Below are 22,545 nucleotides of genomic sequence, written 5' to 3'. Positions count from 1 at the left end.
CCCCTCCATGCATCTGGTCCTCTTGCACACATTTAGCACCTGCTCAGAGTAATTTATAAATCTATGCGTTAAACACGAAGGCATTGAGAATTCCTTTCAGGATGCTGCTCGGCAAAACTGGGTCCACTCAGTTATTCCCCATTCTGGGGGGTTTAACTCGTAATAGGCGGATATATGTGTCGAGATACTGCCCAGAAATTGAAATTTCAAGCCCATGGTAACACGGGTATACACGCGGCGGGCTTCTAATCGTGCACATGGTGGCCTGCAGCCATGGAGCGAGCAGGCGGAGTTCATTCAAGCTCTAAATCAAGTAATTACCATTATCACATCTCTGTGTCGCGGAAAGCAATATATAAAGAGAATGGCACTTTCTTTAATTAAACCGTGTACATTGGTAATTGTTGATGTCCACTGCAATTACCACTATTGTTCCATCCCATGCTCCCTGCCATCAATATGGCAGTTACTGCTTTTAATGTGCATAATGCCTAGCTGTATTTTGTGAATATCTGAAAGGCCCTGCTTCTTGCTGCAAAGAGCTGAATCACCCTATTACTGGCAGGCTAGCCCTGCTGCCCTGCTGTATGCAAAAAGAAGAATTGATGGAAACAATGGCAAACATTCACCCCAGTACAGATCTGGGCCTAAATCCATATGTTTGCTCTCCTTTGCCATTCCAATTTAGACCCGGCCATATGCAAATCTGTCTTGACCCTGTTTCCCATGGGAAGTGCCAAGCCAGGTCTTCCCTGGACCGGAAACAAGCCTCCTGGACCGGTGTCCGGGTTTCACCCCTCATCAGTCAGGCTAGCTTAACTTCAGTGGCATGCATCATGCGCCCAGTGCAAGCTGCCGCACACCAGCATCTCATTTCCCAAAGGCACAGAATACTTTGCAATACTAATGTCTGTGTGCATTTTGCATGCATGAGCGCCCACTGCAGTATGATATGAATCTAAGGCCGTCTCACCATGTAGGCAGGGCCACCAGAATTATGGCATTGTGCGGCTGCAGCATTTTTCACCTAAATACAGAGTTGCTGCTACTGCCACACATGCATTACAGTCTAACAAAAAATATTTCTAGCTCAAACGGTTTGAAAGTTACTAAAAACGCAGTGACACGTGTTGCTGCACAGTGGAAGGCCCTTTGCAATGCTGGACTGGTCACTTTTCTGTTGCATATTGATATATTTGGATGTTAAACTGGCACTAAGGATATGCAACCAATACCCACAGTGTTAACAAGTGTAAAAATTGTGACATAATGAAGTAATACCATCAAATAATGTGCCACATAATTTACTGTGTTGTCCATATAGTTTACTCGACTCTGCCACATAATTTATCCCTCTCCTGCCGCATAATTCCAGTGGCCGTGCACATAGGTGAAACAGGCCTATGGGGCCATCATCTCCACAGCAGCTGAAGAGATGCCTTTGAGAGATCTAAGCTTTGTTGTGTGGCTTTGCGCCCTGCGAACGGAAGGTTATGGTTTTTGGTGATGGGTAATGTGACGGTTCAGTTACAAAGTACCCATTTGGGTGTCTTAACATTGAGATAGTGCAAGTGGAATGTCTGTGTTGCAGTGCATTATGGGAAGGATGCAATTTTCTCAGGAGTGGGATATCGCGGAATAATGCAGAACGATTTATAGTTGCATCGTGAAGCTCTGTGACTGTCTCAGTTCTGGCATGCTGATGGTGAATATAGAGGGAACCTGGCAAAGGTATGTAGACGAGGAATCAGTAATGAAGGATTGTGGGTAGGGGTTGGGACCCTGTCAAAATAACTCAGTGTTGTGATCTCAGTGCATGGTCCAAACCAGAGGTGCGATGCAGAGCTCTGTGGATGTCTCAGTACCATGTCTGGGATACAGGTGAGTTATGAGAGCTCTGTGGACGTCTCAGTACCATATCTGGGATACCAGTGCATTATGAGACCTCTGTGGATGTCTCAGTACCATGTCTGGGACACCAGTGCATTATGTGAGCTCTGCGGATGTCCCAGTACCAGAGTTCTGGATACCAGCACATTATGAGAGCTCTACGGATGCCTTGGTACTAGCAGCTGGGACATTATGAGAGCTCTGTGGATGTCTCAGTACCAGGGACCAGGATACCAGTGCATTATGAGAGCTCTGTGGATGTCTCAGTACCAGGGGCTGGGATACCTGTGTATTATGAGAGCTCTGTGGATGTCTCAGTACCAGGGGCCAGGATACCTGTGTATTATGAGAGCTCTGTGGATGTCTCAGTACCAGGGACCAGGATACCAGTGCAGTATGAGAGCTGTGTGGATGTCTCACTACCATGTCTGGGACACCGGTGCATTATGAGAGCTCTGTGGATGTCTCAATACCAGGGGCAGGGATATGGTACATTATGAGAGTTTTGTGAATGTCTCAGTACCAGGGGCCAGGATACCAGTGCATTATGAGAGCTCTGTGGATGTCTCAGTACCAGGGACCAGGATACCAGTGCATTATGAGAGCTCTGTGGATGTCTCAGTACCAGGGGTCAGGATACCAGTGCATTATGAGAGCTGTGTGGATGTCTCACTACCATGTCTGGGACACCGGTGCATTATGAGAGCTCTGTGGATGTCTCAGTACCAGGGGTCAGGATACCAGTGCATTATGAGAGCTCTGTGGATGTCTCAGTACCAGCAACTGGGATGCCGGTGCATTATGAGAGCTCTGTGGATGTCTCAGAACCAGGGGCTGGGATACCAGTGCATTATGAGAGCTCTGTGGATGTCTCAGTACCAGGGGCTGGGATACTGGCACACAATGAGAGCTCTGTGGATGTCTCAGTACCAGGGACCAGGATACCAGTGCAGTATGAGAGCTGTGTGGATGTCTCAGTACCAGGGGCCAGGATACAGGTGCGTTATGAGAGTTCTGTGATATCTCAGTACCATGTCTGGAACACCGGAGCATTATGAGAGCTCTGTGGATGTCTCAGTACCAGGGGCCGGGGTAACGGTGTGTTATGGGAGCTCTGCGGATCTTTCAGTACCAGGGGGCGGGATACCGGTGCATAATGAGAGCTCTGTGGATGTCTCAGTACCAGGGGCCAGGATGTCGGTGCATTATGAGAGCTTCATGTTTGTCTTAGCAGCGGGGCTGGAATTCCTGCGCATTATGTGAGGTCGGTGGTTGGGCTATGGGTGTGTTATGAGAGCTGTGTGGATGTCTCATTTCCAGACCCATGACACAGCAGCAGTCGGAGTGCATTTTAAAAAGTATGGGAAATGTGATGCTGTGAGCAGTGGGGATGGGGTGAGTGAGGGTGGGGTCGGTGTCAAAGGCGTCGCTAGAAAAAGCACTATATTCTCTAACCTTTTTCAGTCTTTCACCTTCAGGTAACTACATATAAAATAACACAGAGCTTAAATGAAAAATAAATGCAAATTATTCAGTGGGAAATCATAGTTGGTGCAGGGTAGAATAGTGAATTGTGTATGTTTAGTGCTACGAAGTCCCAGCCTATAACAATTTAAGTCATTATTTTAAACTTGCATTACACACAGTATACGATCGGCTGATACAAAATGGGCAAAAAGATTTGAAGATAAAAAAAAAGTGCTTCCAAACTATAGATTTTAGTAATACCCAGACTGCAATTTTGTTTTATAACGGTCTTATAAAAGCACACACTTCACAGCTCTGCTGTTACTTCCCATGCAATACATCTCAAAAAGAATAACGCTCAGTCATCAGGAAGCTTCAAGGGATTCCCTCAATTAAAGCCAATACCGGCTTCCAAGCACCCTTTACATTTGCAGATTAACCACTTGCGTACATTTGCATGCCTTTCAGGTAAGCAGGCACCCTGGCAAGAAGGCTTGTTTAGCTGTCTGCCCCTCCCTCGGTGTCATAGCACAGGGGAATCCCTGCCTTACACTTCAGCAGACAGATTTCAACTCTCGGAAATCACTGTCCCGGGACAGTTGTCTTTTCTCAAAAAGAAGAACTGTTTTTTTTGTGGTTTTTTAAAAAATGTGTTTTTATTTTACAACAAATTACAATCGGTACATTTTTACATAACAACAGGCAGTAGTCATAATCATTCCACATAGGTATACAGTTTCCTCTTAGAACAGTTTTGATTCAATTAAAAAAAGTATAGGCACGTCGTGCCCCTCAGATCCCGCCCACTTCGACTACTGTAGCACAGTATGTAAAAAAGCAATAATAATTGGGTGACGTGTACAGCAACACAACCTTAGTTTAGTCCATAAAGAAACATGGCCGATGCTCGCTTTGTAAGGAAGTGACACTCACGGTTTGGCGTGTGACGTGCTTTACTCTTAGCTTGGCCTGTAAAAAAAGACTGAACACACGCCTTAGTCTGTAAATAAACAGTACTGTAGTTTACTACTCCCCAGTAAAGACGTGACCCTCACTGTGTGACGTGTACAGCTTGCTCCTGGTCTGTACAGAGGCAATACTCGTGAAACAGTTTGCCAAGAAACAAAACTTGTGGTTCAACCTGTAACACGAATGTACAGTGCTTTTCATAGCTTAGTCTGTAAAGAAACTGTTCTCTTAATATACTCTGTAACTAGAAGTGAGCCACAATGTTCCTGAAAAACAAATTCCATGTATTGTTTTCCTATTTTGAAGGGGCAAAAAAGTCATTTTTGATACAACGATGGCCCAAGGCGATTGTTGCCTTTCAAAGGGCTCTCGGGGCAGCTGAAAGGCCGAGTGTTAAAATAGAGCTCGTTGTCGGAAGTGCAGGTGTGGCATCAATCGACCCTACTGCTCATCCACCCCTTTTAGAACAGGCACCCAGATTAGCACACGTGTGCCTCGTGCCCTGAAGAACAGGAAGTGGAAGATGGTGGTTTCCTGTTGACTTCCTGGTTTTTTGTCGACTTCCTGTTCCTCAGTTGATGGGCTCTTGTGAAGACATTTGTCTTTGATACAGAGAGCAGTGCTCAGAGCTGTGTGTCTTCTGGGTCCCTTGAAGGCTTCACCCTGTGTAGGGTGTCCGAATACCACTTGAAACCCACGCAGACGTCATTAAACTCAGCAACGTTCTAGAATGCCTATAGGGTGGTGGTGGTCAGTGATGCGGCATTCGGCGAAGAGGACAGTTTATTCCTATGCACTCGATGTCCCTTTTAATGATCTGGTAGTTTGGTACAATGCATTGGGTACCTAGTCTGCCTGTGTTTCAGGCCTCCCAGAGAGCGAGGCTGCCCCAAAGGTGATTTGTAACATGGGCGCCCGTCAACCATAAGCCAAACGTACCATCAGAAATTAAAGCGGTCATTACCCAATCCCGTCAACTTGCACTTACCGGTTACTCTAATTTCAGTAACTTTACAAACGTCATTGTAGTCGTTATGGTTCCAATGAGTAGTGGCTTGAAGTTGTGTTTTTAATTTCATTATTTTTAAACTTTATTTATACATTTTGCATCAAATAAACACCGTACAAGACATAGGAGGTACATCTCAGCATCACGGAAATCATAAGCAATGTTAGGTAATTAGGTGTTCTGACAAGTGTAGGCAGCAGTGCAGATTTACTACAGGTATGCAAGTTGAGTAGCAAGGCACATTAAACTATATAGTAAGGCCTCATCCTATTATTAGTCTGTGAGAGGTAATTTTGTGCGATTACAGGAGGTTAATTTCACCCACCTCTTAATATTTGCAGCACGTGAAGCTACAGTCCACACTTGTGTAGGAGTGCGGCAGGGGGGCTCTACGAGTAACCCAATGAGCCAGTGAAGTCAGGCTAGGACCTGGGCGAAAGTGGTGTGGTGTTGCTGAGGTTTGTGAGGCCGGGCTCGTGAGTTGTGGGGGGCGGTGGCATGCTACATGTCGCTGCCAATGTGACAATCGGAGCCCAGATATCCTTGGGCCTCGACACCGTGGGCATTAACTCGCAGTATGCCGCCAGCATCTCCTGACAGTAAGAGATATCCTGTATCCACTGGTTTTCATTGGATGCGCCATGTGATCCCCAGTGTATCGCAATTCACCACTTGGCCAGGAGGAGCATCATGGCTGTCAGGCGACCCCATGCCTGGGGGTGCCTCCGCCACGTAACCCAGTAAAGCTGTGAGGGGAGTGCAGTTAAGTTGGAAGCCTGTCACATCTTGAATAATATCAAATACCCTGTGCCAGAGTTGTGAGATAGGCCAGCATGTCCATGCTAAATGGAGGAAGGAGGCCTGCACTGTAGCACATCTCCAACATGTGTCGTCAGGTCTCAGCCCCATTTTGTGCAGTTGTATGCGTGTGCAATATAGCCTATGTAGGTATTTGAAGTGAATGAGCTTGAGCTAGTAGTTGGGTGAGAGAAGCCTGAGCTGGGTGCAGCAATAAGCCCATTGTTTCTCAGTAGGGGGCGGGGTTAGATCCCTGCTCCACTGTTCCAGTGCCAAGGGTGTCGTGACCGGCGAGGTGCACTGTGTCGTATTGTATATACGAGTAATGAGTTTCTTGGGTGACGGCTGAGTTAGGATGTTTTCTAATGCATCTAGTTGCGCCGGCGCAGAGGGAAAGGTGGAGTGAAGTCGGCTGCAGTGGGCTCTAAGTTGGTAATATAAAAACAGTTCCAGAATTGGGGTCTGAGAGCTCTCTGGACTGTATGGATTATCCAGGAATTTGTTGTCTGGGTAAAAGTCATTAAATATGACTAATCCCATCTGGCGTGCGCGTTGAATAGAGCAAGTGTCTTGCATAGCAAGAATGCTGGGGTGATATGCGAGTTGTGTCGATCGAGCATATAGGAATCGAAGCTTTGCGCGGCATCGAAGACCCTCCCACGCCCAAAGCAGCGTCTCCACTGTGTTGATTTCTTCCCTCGGTCTTTTGTATGCAAAATAAAGTGCTGCTGGTAGTGGGACAGGGGAGGCGACGTCTTTTTCGATCGCAATATGAGGCTGGAATGGAGTGGGGTGCGACCAGAAATGTAGTTACTGTGCCTGTGCGCTTAGCGCATAGAACTCAATATCCGGTGCTCCAAGTCCCCCCTGTTCGAGCGGTAGCGTCAGCACTTCCCAGGAAATGCAAGGTTGTTTCTCTGCCCAGGTGTGAGTTATGAGGAGAGGGCGCATTTGTTGGAAAAAGGCTTGTGTAAGTGTGAGGGGTATATTAACGAACAAATACAGGAGTATGGGCAAAATCATAATTTTTGCAAAAGCAATTCTGCCAGCCAATGACAGTGGCATCCTAGCCCAGATGGCTATTTTGTTCTCGAGCCAAGTGATCAGCCTGCCATAGTTCAGGCGCCATATTTCTTGTAGGTCACTGCTGAGCCATATTCCCAGATACTTTACTGCACCGTCTGCCCAGGTCAAGGGGAAGTCCAGTGCAAGCGTTATAGGGGCCGGCGTTCGGGCAAGGAGCGTTGATTTGGCCCAGTTTACCTGTATGCCAGACATGCCACCAAACAGTAGAATTTCACGCTGTGCCAGGTTAAGGTTAGATTCTGGGTCACGTATGTAGAGTGTGATGTCATCGGCATACATTGATATTATCAGGCCACTGTCCGAGAACCCCAGTACCCTAGCCGTGTGATGTTGTCTCAGCCGAGCCGCTAAAGGTTCCATTGCTATTGCAAATAGCAGGGGAGAAAGAGGACACCCCTGTCTGGTGCCACGGGACACAGGGAACGGGTTGGTTATTAGATCGTTACCTTGAGCCTGGCTGTAGGGCGCAAATAAAGCAGTTGGATATGTTAAAAAAAAATTAGCACTTATGCCAATTCTAGGTAATATAGTGAAGACCAACACCCATTCCAGGGAATCGAACGCTTTGGTTGCGTCCAGAAAGGCCGCCAAGGCAGGACGGTTTGGGTCAATTTGGTTGACGACTGAGAAAAAAAGTGCGCAAATTATGTGAGGTAGGAGGCCCCGGTATAAACCCCGATTGGTCCAGTCTGGCCACAATCGGGAGAAGCGGCTGCAGTCTGTCATCAAGCAGTTTAGCAAGTATTTTTGTGTCAATGTTTATCAGAGATAAAGGACGATAAGCGTCACACATATTGGCTGGTTTATCCGGTTTTAAAATTGTGATTATCACAGCCTCGCGCATTGTCGGAGGGAGGCAGGCACCTTCAAGTGATTCCTGGGAGACTGCTAATAGGTGAGGGACCAGCTCTTCAGTGTATGTTTTATAGAAGGAGGGAGTCAGCCCGTCAACTCCAGGAACTTTGTCGCCAGGCAGACCTCTGATCACCCGAATAATGTCATCTGCTAAGAAGGGTTTATCAAGGCATTCGCGATAGGCATCGCTCAACCAGACTAGCTCGATGGAATCCAGGTTGTCCTGTAGTTCAAGGTGCGGGTTAGACTGCGTGGCAGTGTAGAGCATTGTAACGGGTTGGAACGTATCACTCCAGCTCAGGTCCCTAGCTCCAAAAAGTGAACTAGTTAATCTTGTCGGTGTAGGAGGGCCAGTTGGTCCACATCTGTTGACGATCACAACCAGAATTGCAAGTTTTCACGATAATGTCACGGATAGATAGATACTACGGAGGAAATATGTTGGGTGGTATCTCAACTTCAACACCAACAGTCCTTCTACCTGTAAATCTTCTCCCAAAACAATTTAGGACAGCAACTAGTCTTCTCTAAACTAAGCACCGAAACCCAGACACCACGCACTGGAAGCTCAGTGGACCATCTATAAGGACATCAAGAATCTTTAAAACTGTCCATTGAGTTTCTAAATACATCCCTTTCATCATGTGTGGAATTTCTGGTTGGTATTTAGTATTGGGTGCCCTTGGTTAACAATAATATTTGACGATTCGGACATTTCTGAAGATTTTCTGCAGCCTGTGATGAAACTAGGGCCACTGAAAGAGCAGGGTAAATGGCAAACATATCACAGTTACCTGGATATATTGTGGCATACTGCCGGACACTTTTGCTCTCTAGCTCAGGACTTGTAGTTGCCTCTGTAAGTCAAAGGCTTGAGTCCAAAGGTTTCTGAAAATAGCATCGTCCACCCAAACCTTTCCACGTAGGCTAACAATCGCAAAAGGCCTCTGCGTTATTTTGGGTTTTAGCGCCTGCAACATAAGCTAGAACGGTGTTTGGGGTGTTATCTTGTTTACCCCAGGAAGTGGCGCAACTCCATGTTCTACACTACTGGCCTTACTTGTATTGGCCCTACTTTTCCCTATGTAAATAAAGGCCCTATTTCCTTTTGAAGGAACAACTGTAACTTGACATTCAGATTATTAGAGTTAATCACTTGTTAGGTTATGTTATATTGCTTGTATACCACCCATGAGGGTATCCTGGCACTCTGCAGGTGATGGAGGGTGGCCCCATGCGGAGGGGGGTCATACTGAAAGACTCAAGTCTTCAGCTTCCTGTGTCATTCAGTGTCTGAGTCCCAAACCCTCTACCACCTCCTGGAGTAAGCCTTGACTACTTGTCCAGCTAACCCCTGGTGAGTCGCTGGTACTAGTGAAGTACTATGGTCATCCAGTTGGGTTATTTGGAGTGGAAAAGTCCCCAAGGACCTGTAAAACCCACACTAAATTCCAGGTCCCTCCAAGGGGGCTGCCTATTGACCACTGCCATTTTTCCAAAAGTAATAGACTCTATGATGGAGTTTAGTTACACTGTCTATGAGAGTGGATGACTTTTTGAAAATGTATGAAGGTGGCAAAGTATTGGCATGCTCTCGGAAGCCAATGCACTTTTGTGACATTGTCCGAGCATAGTAAAGTTAGGAACACCCTCCCTCAGGATGTTAGAATTTATGTACACTTTCCATAAGGGTGCTGGAGACTTTATTGATATTGTGTCCGAAGGCTGTTATTGATGATATGTTTGTAGATGGTGAAAACTAGTGACCGTGGTTCTGAAGATGGTGGAGTTTAGTGACACTGGTATTCAGGGAAGTGGCGTTTAGTAAAACACTTACTGAATGTGGCAGAAGTTGGTGTCGCTCATACCAAGAGCATTGGAGTTTAGCAACACTGGTACTGAGAGCGGAAGAGTTTAGTGCAACTGTTACAGAGAGCTGTGGAGATTAGTGATACTGTTACTAAATATGGTAGAGGTTAGAGATGCTGCTGTTGAGTGTGGTGGGTAGCGATATAGTTACTGAATACAGTAAAGTTTAGTTACACTTTTACTGAGAGCTGTGGAGTTAAGTTCACTGTTACTGATACGTTAAAGTTTAATGACCTTGAGAGTGGTAGGGTATACTATAGTGGCACTTACTGAGAGCGATGGGCTTTAGTGTTGCTGTTACTGAGAGTTCTAAAGTTTAGGGACACCGTTATGGAAAGTGGTAAATTCGGGCGACACTATAACTGAGAGCGGTTGAGTTCAATGACACTGTTACCGGGAGCTGTAGAGTTTAGCTACGTTGTTGACAGCGGTGGAGTTTAGTGACACCGTTACTGAAAGCAGTGGACTTTAGTGACCCTATAATAAAGAGAAGTAGAATTTAGTAACACTGTTACCGAGAGAGGTAGAATTTAGTGACGCTGTTACAGAGAACGGTGGTCTTTATTGACACTGTTACCGAGAGAGGTAGAATTTAGTGACACTGTTACTGAGAGCAGTGGTCTTTAGTAACACTGTTACAAAGAGAATTCAAATTTAATGATGCTGTTACTGAGAGCAGCAGTCTTTATTGACACGGTTACCGAGAGAGGTAGAATTTAGTGACACTGTTATCAAGAGAATTCTTTAGTAACACTGTTACCAAGAGAATTCGAATTTAGTGAGGCAGTTATTAAAAGCAGTGATCTTTATTGACACTATTACTGAGAGTGGCATAATTTATTGACACTGTTACTGAGAGCAGTGGTCTTTAGTAACACGGTTACAAAGAGAATTCAAATTTGAATGAAATGTGGAGGGGTGTGACTCACTGGTTAGAGGCGGCAGACCCGTAAGCAGAGAATCGGCCAGGGACCAGGGTTCAATTCCCGACGCGGCAGGGTCGTGGACCAGGGTCAAAACAGACTCGATAATTCTCGCCTCGGTACCTACTCTAACCAGGAACACACTCGGCAACTCTGGGCATTAAACTTGCCTCATCTCTACAACGGCCCCCCACAGACGCCGGGGATGCCTGGTTTCACCTTGGAGATACCCAGAAAGGGACCATCTCACAGGGATAGCCAGGACGGGTTCCCCAGCGGTCTACAGTGCTGGGACGCCCCGTTGCTGGGGCAGCTGTGCGCTTTACAAGTCTACAACATTTACAACATTTACATTTAGTGATGCTGTTACTGAGAGCAGCGGTCTTTATTGACAGTGTTACCTAGAGATGTAGAATTTAGTGACACTGTTACCAAGAGACTTCTTTAGTAATACTGTTACCAAGAGATTTCGAATATTCGTCACGCAGTTACTGAAAGCAGCGATCTTTCTTGACACTATTACTGAGAGATGTAGAATTTAGTGACGCTGTTAATGAGAGCGGTGGTCTTTATTTACACTATTACTGAGAGAGGTAGAATTTAGTGAAACTGTTATTGAGAGCAGTGGTCTTTAGTAACACTGTTACCAAGAGAAGTAGAATTTAGTGACGCTGTTACGGAAAGCAGCGGTCTTTATTGACAAGGTTACCGAGAGAGGTAGAATTTAGTGACGCCGTTACTGAGAGCAGCTGTCTTTATTGGCACGGTTACCAAGAGAGATAGAATTTAGTGACACTGTTACGGAGAGCAGTGGCATTTAGTGACACTGTGTTTCAGGATGTGTAGGTTCAGTGACATGATTTATCAAGGCGGTGGAGTATATGGAATTTAGTGACTTTGTCCAAGTTATGCTGGAGTGTGTAGTGGCATTTGTAAGCGGTTGGTGAAATTTAGTGAAATTGTCTCAGACAGTATAGTGCTGTTTCCAAGGGTGATGGTGTTTAGTGACACTGTTACTCGTGGCAATGGAAGTTAGTGACACTGAAACTGAACACAGTTGATTTCACTGACACTGTGACGGAGGTGGTGGAGTTTAGCAGCACTGTTACCGAGTAGTGGCACTTGAAAGGCAGTTGTGGAATTTAGTGACACTGTTACAGACAGTGTTGTGTAGCTTATGAAAGTATCCAAGGAGCAGTTAAAAGTTTAGAAAAGTAAGGGGCATTTGTACAAGCCTCTATCGCCACCACAACGTCACTTTTTCAGATATTGTGGTGGCGATAGGGGCTTCGCCTTATTTACAAGGCAGTGTTAAGCCACTTAACGTGGCTTAACGCTGCCTTGTAAATAAGACACCCTTTCACACTACACTTTAGCATGAAAGGGGAAACCTGGTCTTAAACAGGCGAGACCAGGAGAAATGCTTTATTTCTCCTCGTTTTTACTGTTTCCATGTGTGCTGCATTGTGCAGCACACATGGAAACAGCAAAATGCCAATGATTGTGCAGTGATCGGGGAATGCACATCCGCCGAGGTGAAATTTATAATACCTGAGAATGGTTGCCCTTATCAGGAACTTCAAAAGGCCTCCAAACTTGCAAATTTCCTAGAAGACTTTTCTTTGTTTGTAAATCCACCTTGAGAATTGAACAGTTCACCTATCCTGAGGCTACGCGGTGATTTCTTCTGTGCACCAAAGTTAAACTAAGACACACAAATGTCTTCATAAATCGTGTTCGCTCTCTCTACGGTGGTTGAGGGTGCACCGACACCAAAGTGTACATTTACTAACATTTTCACTCAAAGGCTTGTATAATATTTGGTAAAGCTCCACTGAATTTTGAGAATCTTGGTATTTTTATCTTGGTCCAACGTTTCACTTCAGTGGATGCCAGGCTCCTCCTTATAACAAACTTTGAACTGTGTGTCCACAACCCGGATCCCAAGCCTTTGAGCAGTCCCCGTCAATAAACATTTAGGATCCGAATGACTAAAAACTATATCACTCCCGACTGGGATTGTAAAAATGCACTCAGACCACAACCCGTAAATATTTTCTGGGCTTGGACAGAATTCCATTGAACAATCCTTTGCAATTTTCCAACACTTAAAAACAGATTATCTGAATCCTAGGAGAGGTAAAAGTCACAAGTTGTGTGTCTTGTACGCAAAGTTGGGTAAAAGTATGCAGTCGTGAAATAGGTGGTTACACATCTCTAGTTCTAACTTTGAATAATGAATAGCCAAAATAGAAAACTATTTAGAAATTGTTGACATGTCTTGGAAGGATGCCTATATAGTTTCTTAAAAGAAAACAATAATTCAGGTAAATCACAGATGGTGTGGCATGCTATGAATAATGGAGGAAATAGGTGGCTTTGTTTCATTCGAAAAGGTTCTATTAAAGAAGATATGTTATTTAAATCAATAGCTACAATCTAGGGGTTTAAAATAACTACATGTATTTAAATGTGGACCTGCTATAAATCCGGCATGAATCCGGCCCCCCAGAACTGACATTGGAGAACCCTGATCTAAAGAAACTGTAGAGCCGCAGTAGCCTAGACTTTGACTTCTACAGACTACTCCTTTGTCCTTTTCTCGTTCAAGGTGTAAGTCGCACGCGAGAATGCTGCTCCATTTGGATGAATTCAATACATTTTCTAGGATGAATTAAGGATACACCAACGTTCCTCAATACGCAATTTATTCTTGCTTTAAACCAGTTATATCACATCTTTAAATAAAAAGGTTTGATATGTTCTAATAACTCAATCAAAAGTGAAGTTTCACCAGGGGCGTCTGTGTTTTTTTATTTTGTTGCATACACTGACAGACCCGATGAAGCAAGTTTTTTTTTGTGAAACACGTGTTGAAAGTGGATCGTTTGTAAAACTAATTGGAGATCTAATCAATGGTATAATTAATTAATAAATTCTTTGGAGTACTACAAGGCATATATCTTACTTCAGATGTAAAGCTAAGCTTGGAAGCTATTAAGAGCTTTTCAGGCCGCCACAAACATATTATATTAAATTGACAGTAATCCTTCCACCTTCATCTAGAGAAAGCTTTGATTAGTAGAGCAGCTGAATAGACGGCTGCGAAGAGAACAAAGGACAGCTGTGTCTCTGAGACCCTCTGCCTCATGTACTAATGTACTTATGGATACAGGTCATTGACTCGTTATCGCTGGTTGCCGCACCTTTCCCTTTTTAGGTCGAAGCCTACCAGACAGCACAGCTGTCGAATTGCGAAAATACTTCTTCTGGGCATTCTGAAAGCTTCTCTGGAAATGGATTCAGCCCATTGCTTACCATTGGCTTTGTGGTTGGTAACTTGCATTTTCTGGCTATTTTCTGGCTTTGTTTGTTTTAGCCTGTCCAGCATGCCTTCATCCCTCCCAGAGAGCTTCGCCTGTTTGCTGTATTCTCCCACTAGTGCTCACTTTCTGTAAACAGGCCTTTAAATCTTTTTCTTATCTTGTCACATTTGCTGTGCATTCAAAGACGGAGGTCAAATGTCAGGCTCTGTCTTCTGATGGAACTTGGTGTTTCATTTTTAAGTCAGAGAAACAAAAGTTGAGGACTTATCTGACAATCTTGCTGGGCACTGGGAAATAACCCTTTTTATTTCTAGTACAAGACAAAATTTAAATGTATGTAAATGAATTGTGGGAATATTTCAGAATATATCAGAATTACGTAAGCACAAATGAAGCTTTTTTTTGTAATTCTGAAGTGTGGTGGAAACAAGTATTTTAATACGATCAAAATAAATCAGTACACTGGGTGATGCCATTTCCACACATTATCATTTGTGCACACGTTATACTACTTATATCAGAAAAACTGTATGTGCAAATGTAATGATCATTTCAATTGAAAATCTGTTGTCTGTAACGGCAGTGCACTAACATGCCATGCATACTCCACTCTAAGCCACTTCACTCTACTCTATGCCACTTCATTCTAGGCCACTCTACTCTACGCCCCTCCGCTCCATTTCCTGACACTCTTCGCCACTCTACTCCACTCTTCGCCCCTCTGCTCAACTTCCTGACACTCTTCGCCACTCTACTCCACTCTATGACACTCCACTTCCCACCACTGTCTTCTGAGCACTAACTTTTAGCCATGCTGAATAGCAGCCACGCTGGTGTACAAAATGGCTAAAACTCACAGGCAAAGCCAATAACTCTTGCACAAGCAAGACCTATTGGCTGTGCCAATGCTTGTTTATATATTCACAGAATATGTTTTTCAGACAAAAAGTCTTTGAAACATACTAATGCAGAATTTGCTCCACCAATGCTCTGAACCCAGGACCGTATACAGTTGTGGTCATGAGAAGCAGCAGTAAAGGGCAACTGCTTTACAAAAAACTCACAAGTTAAATGTTTTTTTTCAGCTGCAAGCGCTCACGCCGACTAGGGGAGAATGCAGGACAATGTGTCTGTTTCAAAGAGTCTTAAAACTTCCTCTTTCCTCATTTGAAATATTGTAGTAGTTCATTCACAAAAATCTCACATCAATCATTCACTGCCTTTACCTGCCAACAAGTGTTTCGAGCCTGGCATAGTTCTTTTCAGGGTCCAGAGGAAGGCCTACGCTGATTCCTAGCTTTAAAGGCGAAACGTCAGAATTTGCCCTCTTGAGTGGATCAAAGATCTATTATTGCTTAATCTTGAGTATGTCAATGCCATTTGACTCTCTAGAAGTTGAACTCCGACTGCATACAGGTGTTGCTTCCAAACGCCTATAACTGTACAAATAACTTTGGGACATTTTCCAACATGACATTATGGGTCAGGCTTTAAGGAAAGGCCATACTAGGCCTAAAATACACGTTATTTCAGATAAACAGGAAAACAGTGATGTGAAATTTTATAAATCACCTGCTGCAAGATACTTTTTTTTCAAACAAGGAATTGTTTTAAGAGTGTTTGCAACTAGCACCTAGTCAATCAGTCTTTTTTAGTCCTCGGTTGGCTTTTGAAGTTAAAAACCCAATCAACTTCTGAGTGGATGCTATTTACAAAGTTTACCATGAATTGCCCAATTAAACTCTTAATATAGAAAGACATGGTTTAGATGCATGATGCATTGCTCTTAGATTTACCAGGCCCGGCCGTAGTACCGTAAATAACTAAATAAGCACCTACTATTGAAAGATACGGTTTAGATGCATGGTGTTCCCAGAGATGGTCATAGTCTAGACAATCCGCCAAAGTCCCTCCTAGTACAGATATTTTTCATGACAGCCCTATTTTTTTTTAGCTCTTTTAAAAGAAGGCTTTTTGATTTACCCTCGTCTACACAACTAAGTGCATCTTTATAGCTTGACAGTTGGACTCGAGTTCCCTACTTCGCCAGCCATCGCAAAAGAACAACATGTTATGCCTGGAGGCTTTCCTGCCGATGAACACCGGGTAAAGAAATGAGTCCCGAGTCAAAAATCAGGTTTCTAATCATAGGCGTACATATACACCCCAATTTTGAGGGCTCCAAGTGCCTTGTTCGCAATGAACAGCGGCCAAACCCCAGCGTTTGCCGTCTAAAGTGCACATAGATCAGCATTTGCTGGTTCTCTTGTGTGTGAAAGCCACTTGTATCTCTAAGAAGTTGAACATCGATTACTGGGGTATGCACAACTATTTAGTATGGAGGGGTATTTTAAAACCACCCTCACTGCACCTGCCATCATATCACTGTGTAATCTGTCCTTGACTCAAGCCCCCGTTCCACGGCTTTGGAAAACAGCACGTTACACCCATCCTGAAAGAGCATGACGCAGACCCTAAGGACCCAGCGAACTATCGCCCCATATCTCACCTCCCGCAGTTGGTCAAAATTCTGGAGCCCAAACGACAACTACCAGCTCTCCTCCTATCTGGAGAACAATGGTATGTTAGATGCTTCCCAATCGGGCTTTAGACCTTCCCACAGCACCGGAAATGCCCTACTTGCAGCAGTAGATACAATTAAGTTATCCCTGGATGCTGGAATCTCTGCCATGCTGGTCCTGCTAGACCTGTCGCGGTGTTTGATACCATCTCGCACCCCATTCTGATTCAGCATCTCGATTAGTGTGGCATTCAGGGTACTGCCCTCGACTAGCTCAAGGACTTCCTCAAGAATAGGACCCAAAGAGTTTCTATAGGCACCTACCACTCCAACACCATCCCCTCGGACAAAGGGTCCCACATGGCTCTTCCTTGAGCCCCACACTTTTCCACATCTACGTAGCACCCCTAGCTCAACTAGTTAACTCCTGCAGGTTCGAAACCCTTTCCTATGCAGACGACACTCAGCTGGTCCTCTTGTTTGGGGAGGACATTGAGAACATCGAACAGCGATTTGTTGCCTGCATAAGAAAATTGCCAACTGGATGTCGCACAACTGGTTCCAACTGAATGGGGGCAAAACAGAGATCCTTTTGATTGGCAAAGCTCAGCTCTATTGGGCGGATGACTCGTAGCTGGCGGAACCTGGCCCCACCCCGGTGCCCGTTAGAACTGCCAGGAATCTGGGTCTAATCTTAGACGATACAGTATCTAGGAAAGACTAGATCACCTCCATATGCGGTGTCTGCTATGGTACAATGCACCTCCTCAAGAAAATCTTCCGGTGGCTTCCTTTGAGCTCACGGAAAACACTCACCCAGGAATTAATATCAGCCGCCTAGATCATGGCAATGCCCTAACCCTCGCCTCAAACGAATCCCTTCTATCCAAAATGCAAGTTGTCTAAAACACTGAAGCCTGCATGATCAACAACTTGCCACCACGGAAACCGTCAGCCCCTACGCTTAGAGCCCTACATTTGCTGCCCATCCGAAAGAGAGCTCTGTTCAAACTGCTCTGCCTGACCTACAAATCTTTGTCAGGCTCAGGTGCAAAATATTTACAGGATAAACTCACTATGTACCACCCAAACAGAAATCTAAGATCTACAAATCAAATTCTTCTTTGTCCAAGATGCATCCGCTCAGCCCTGCTCAAAACTGGTGGCCGAGCCTTCTTTTACCTCAGCCCATACCACAGGAACAGTGCATGCACCAGTCTGACCGGTTTCAAGAGACACCTCAAAACCTGGTTGTTTTAATATTGTTTCTGTTTGTTTCATCCACCTGCCTGCCACAGCGCTGTGATGTCCCTCCTGGGCCGAGTAGTGTGCTATACCAGGAACCAAATAACATAACTGCACACTCATCTCTTCAACATGAGTCAATTTGCCACACATGGCCTATGTTATCTGCTCCCTGCCAGCCAGTGTCACAGAAAGGGTAGCATGGGCTCTAATGTAAGCAACATAAATGGGCCTCTACGCCCTAAGTTGGCAGAGTATGTATGCCCAAACGTGGGTCTCTTGCTCACTTTTCCACTGGATTCAAGCTAGCCTGGCTGATGAGGGGTGTTGCCCCGAAACAGGTCCGAAGAGGTTTGTTTCCGGTCCTGGGAAGACCTGGCTTGGCAGTTCGGGCTGGACTCTTTCCATAAGGAACAGGGTCAAGACTGATGTGCATATAGCTGGGTCTGAACTGGGGTAGCGAAGTGAGCTAAAGAACGATGATGGATTCAACCCAGCTCTGTGACTGGTGTTGTGTCTGAAAAGTTTCAGCGCTCCGTCCATCATCTCCTTGTGTTTTCTTTGTTTGTCCTAAGTTGGCAGGGTATGCCCAGACGTGGGTCCCTTGCTCACTTAGTCACTGGATTCAAGCTAGCCTGACTGATGAGGGGTGTTACCCCGAAACCGGTCCCAGGATACTTGTTTCCGGTCCAGGGAAGACCTGGCTTGGCAGTTTGGGCTGGACTGTTCCCATAAGAAACAGGGTCAAGACTGATTTGCATATGGCTGGGTCTGAACTGGGGTAGCGAAGATGATGGATTTAACCCAGACTGTTACTGGGGTTAATTGTCTGAAAGGTTTCAGCACTCCGTTCAACACCCACCCATTCATTAGTAAAAACACCTGCACTTGGTGGGCACCCAAGTATAAACAAAAGTGATGGAATGCTTGAATTAATCTCATCCACTGATAATTAAACAAGGTGCATCCCCATCCATCGTTATTTTGCACAACATCCCACCTCAGTTTGGACCCAGCGGTATGCAAATCAGTCCTGGCCCTGCTCCAATGGGAACAGGCCAGGTGCTCCCTGAACCATACCGCAAACAACCTAAAACCCGGTTACCTCTTTTCAGGGCTCATCAGCTGGGTACAGCTTGGTTCCAGTTGCACGGTGTGCACGGGACCCAGGTCTGGGTAAACTGGCCCCACCTCGGGTTTAGCAACAAACAGCGGCAGCCCGTGTATGTAAGAGAGGTGGGGCTGGGTGGGGGATTTCGACAGACAAAGACGAGGGAAAATTCAATAATTCATTCATTTTCCCTTGTCCTCTGTCGGAATACCCCACCCCCCACCACCACATACTCGGCCCCACCACTCTTACCTGCACATGCCGCAGCTGCCAATTAAGTAAACAAAAAAGTGATGAACGGAATAGTTGAATTCATCCCAGGCACTGGTAATTAATGTTGGCTCTCCTGACTGATTTGCATATGGCTGGGTCCAAACTGAGGTGACATGGTGTGCAAAATAACTATGGGCTTGGATGCAGTCCCGAGTTACTACCAGTGGTTGAGCTTAATTCAAGCATTCCACCCATAACCTTTTGTATACTTCAGTGCAGTCACAACCCCTCGCCCTGGTGCCATTGCCCCCGCTTCACTGATAATATCCAGCTGCCAGACACTGTGTCTGAAAGAATCCGAGTCGTGTGACCTTCGACACACCTGTGAGTCGCGCCGCCAAGACGCGAGTCAGTGCGCAGAGGCGCACGCTAAAAGTACTCTTTCATTCACTCACCTAGCGAAAGTTTTGGGGCTGAACCGAATCATTCTTGTGTGTGATTCACCCGTCCCTCCCCCTGTGGTTTCAGAAACTTTCAGATAAGGGAAGAGAGAGCCGAGACGGGAGCTTCGCGGAGCGCAGCGCTTCGGGTCAGCTGAGGAGGGCGTGGAGATGCGCTCACAGCTCCTCAAGGAAGTGCCGCACGGCTCTGGGCTCCTGCTCGCCTACACCGTCGGAGGCACCGGTCCCGGCCACAGCGACGTCCCTGCGCCCGCAGTCTGAGCCGTGAGAATTCATATAGCGCCTCGAGTCGAGGTGTCCGGGTGCTTTTCGGTTCATGTGTGGGGGTCTGAGAGAGACAGACAGACACCCTCTGAGGTAAGAAACTTTATAGAAAATGAACTTTCGCACACAGCGCTATGAGTCATCGAGCCGTATAGTGCCTAAGCTCCCAGGTATCCAGGTGGTGTGCAGTAAATTCAGAGATCTCGGGGTCAGTGCGATCTATCATCCGTCCTCGCCCTGGTGGGTGCTCTAGAGGTGGCGCTAGAGCGCTTAGTAGTGAGTGAAGTCATATAGCGCCTGGAAGCTCATATACGAACAGTTAGGGGAACTGGTGGGATCCCAGGTGATGTAGAAGGGAGGGGCAAGGAGAGGCGAGTTTATGACTGGTTCCGGTGCAACTGTGCGGGCCGCGATACTCGGGGGGATGGATGCGTTATCTGCTCGTATAGCGCCTAGTCTATTGCACCACAGTCATAAGGGCAGTGATTTGGGTAGGGGTGAAGGAAAGTGTTGTGTGTTAGTCAATTAACAGAGGGGGCAGAGCCTTATGCAGTGCTGACACCGAGCGTGGTGGTTTATAGTTTAATCGCACAACTCTCAGGAGCCTAGACGCTACATTCTCGAAAGGGGAGGACATTAGAAGTAGTTACTTATGGCTTTGGGCGCTGTTTGGGGTGGAAGAAGGAACGTTTCCCCATACACAGAACAAAGAGCAGCAAGTAATGTTTCAGATGTGGGTATTGCGCCGGGATGGGGGTTATCTAGGCGCTTGTGCAGTACACGGAGATGAAATGGAGAGCGACAGGAAGCTATGACAGGTAATGTGGATTGAAGACATGGCTGCCGCCCACCCAGGGGGGCACGAGCAGTAAAGCGGAGCGGATAGTTGGGCCACCTCCCCCTCCCTCTCCCCCCGCAACAAGACGAAGTGAAGCAAGCAGCTGCAACCATTCAGCATACACTACCGTGTAGAATACATATTTTCTTGGGGGGGGGGGGGGGTACAGGGTTGTCTCTACAGTGCGACATAAATGATAGATACACTGATTTATGCAAGTTGACTTTCAGCGCAGTGTAGTTTGAAACAGAGCTTCGTGAGGTGAGTACTTTATACAGTACGACATGCAGTGCGGCTCATAGGAGTGAATGCACAAGTAAGTTAACTGCGTTTGGCTGTGCGATCTTTTATGCAATATTCACTGCGACCTCCTTTGTGCAGCCCGGTTCTGCCGACAGTTTATGCAATGCAGCGTCAGACGCAGTGCGATGCAGAGTGTGAACTGCAGTGCAATACTGGGTATCACAGTTTGACACTTTGGCGTGCGTCATGCCTGTCTGTCATATGCAGCACCATTTACAGTGTAGTGTGATAGACAATACGCAGCGCGACTGGCAGTGCGATTGAAATGTACCGTGCAGCGTAACCTACAGCCTACTAAGAGCAATTTACATTATATGATAATGTTCATTATGCCGTTCAAAATCCAGAGCGCTGTGCACAGATTGTGCAACTTGTCGTTGGATGTGCAGGAACTTTGATATATTAACAGCAGCGGAACATTCAGTGCTATTAAAAGACCGCTTTACTTAGGATATGATATGCAGTGGGAAATGCAGTAAGACAATGCACTGCAATGTTGACATGGATATTCCTAATGCTCACCCTACCTCTGCACTGTGCACCCCAGCCTGCCACCGTGTCAACCAGTGTGAAGACTTGTGAGGGCAAAGCATTCCACTACTACATGAAACGCGCGAAATCCGCCGCCGGGGAAATTTCGCGCTCGGCTGAGATTTACGCGAAGATTCGCGAGCGCGGCTCTTTCGGTTCGTTAAAACGAGGAATTTTAGTGATGCTTTTTGCGTTTCATTCTTTTTGGGTGACTCGTTTCATGGTATACCTTTGGCAGGATTTTCATCCCGGTTTCGCGAATCCACAGCCATTTTGTGAGTGTTCCTCGAAACAGAAAATGTGTTCTCCTAGGCCTAGCAATGAGCAGATGCAAGAATGGGTATACACACTTGTGTTTTTTTCTACACTGGATAGTAGGTGTCGTTGGTGCTCGTATTTGGCAGCACTGCTAGTGGCCTGAAGTGGGACAAGGAGCAGCGACCTCCTGAGAAATAGCTTGGGTCCTGGCACTTATGTCACAAATTAAGCACTGCTAACAAGTGATGTTGCTTTCTAGCAACCTCGTCACTGTTTCATTATTTACTGTTCTATTTTCACTTATGTTCATGGCCTCAACAATATGTTGTGTTTCCGCGCCAGTGGCGCTTTCCGTTAATGTACTTGCACGCAACCCACAACCTGTTGCGTAATTTGCAGATTTCAACAACAAAAAATATTTCTATCTCGGATGGATCGACAGTTACTTTAAAAATTGCCACTTGGGGTGCAGGACAGTGGCAGAAAAGTGAACTGCTCACCTTTCAGTTGCTTAATGTCATATTCAGATGTTAAGCTGGTGCTAACACGGTGACATTTTTGTTAGACATTAATAATATGTTTTAAGATTACAAATTTACGAAATAACA

At 45.7% G+C, this 22,545-nt stretch overlaps 1 protein-coding gene and 1 long non-coding RNA gene across 3 annotated transcripts in view; one reads left to right on the top strand and one right to left on the bottom strand.

The window, feature by feature from the left end:
* LOC146772695 (uncharacterized) overlaps nt 1-22,545 on the bottom strand; it is a 298,817-nt gene that overhangs the window by 244,688 nt on the left and 31,584 nt on the right. The gene's annotated exons all lie outside the window — the stretch shown is intronic.
* The window catches only part of TIPE2 (TNF alpha induced protein 8 like 2), a 51,547-nt gene continuing 48,810 nt past the window's right edge, over nt 19,809-22,545 (top strand). The window contains exon 1 of the mRNA XM_085639028.1: nt 19,809-20,100. The gene's annotated coding sequence lies outside the window, so the exon portion shown is untranslated. The remainder of the gene's footprint in view (nt 20,101-22,545) is intronic.

This window comes from Triturus cristatus, chromosome 12 (assembly GCF_964204655.1).
Source record: "Triturus cristatus chromosome 12, aTriCri1.1, whole genome shotgun sequence".
Classification (NCBI taxonomy): Eukaryota; Metazoa; Chordata; class Amphibia; order Caudata; family Salamandridae; genus Triturus; species Triturus cristatus.
Note: the sequence above shows the minus strand (reverse complement) of the source record. Positions and strands in the feature narration are given on the sequence as shown.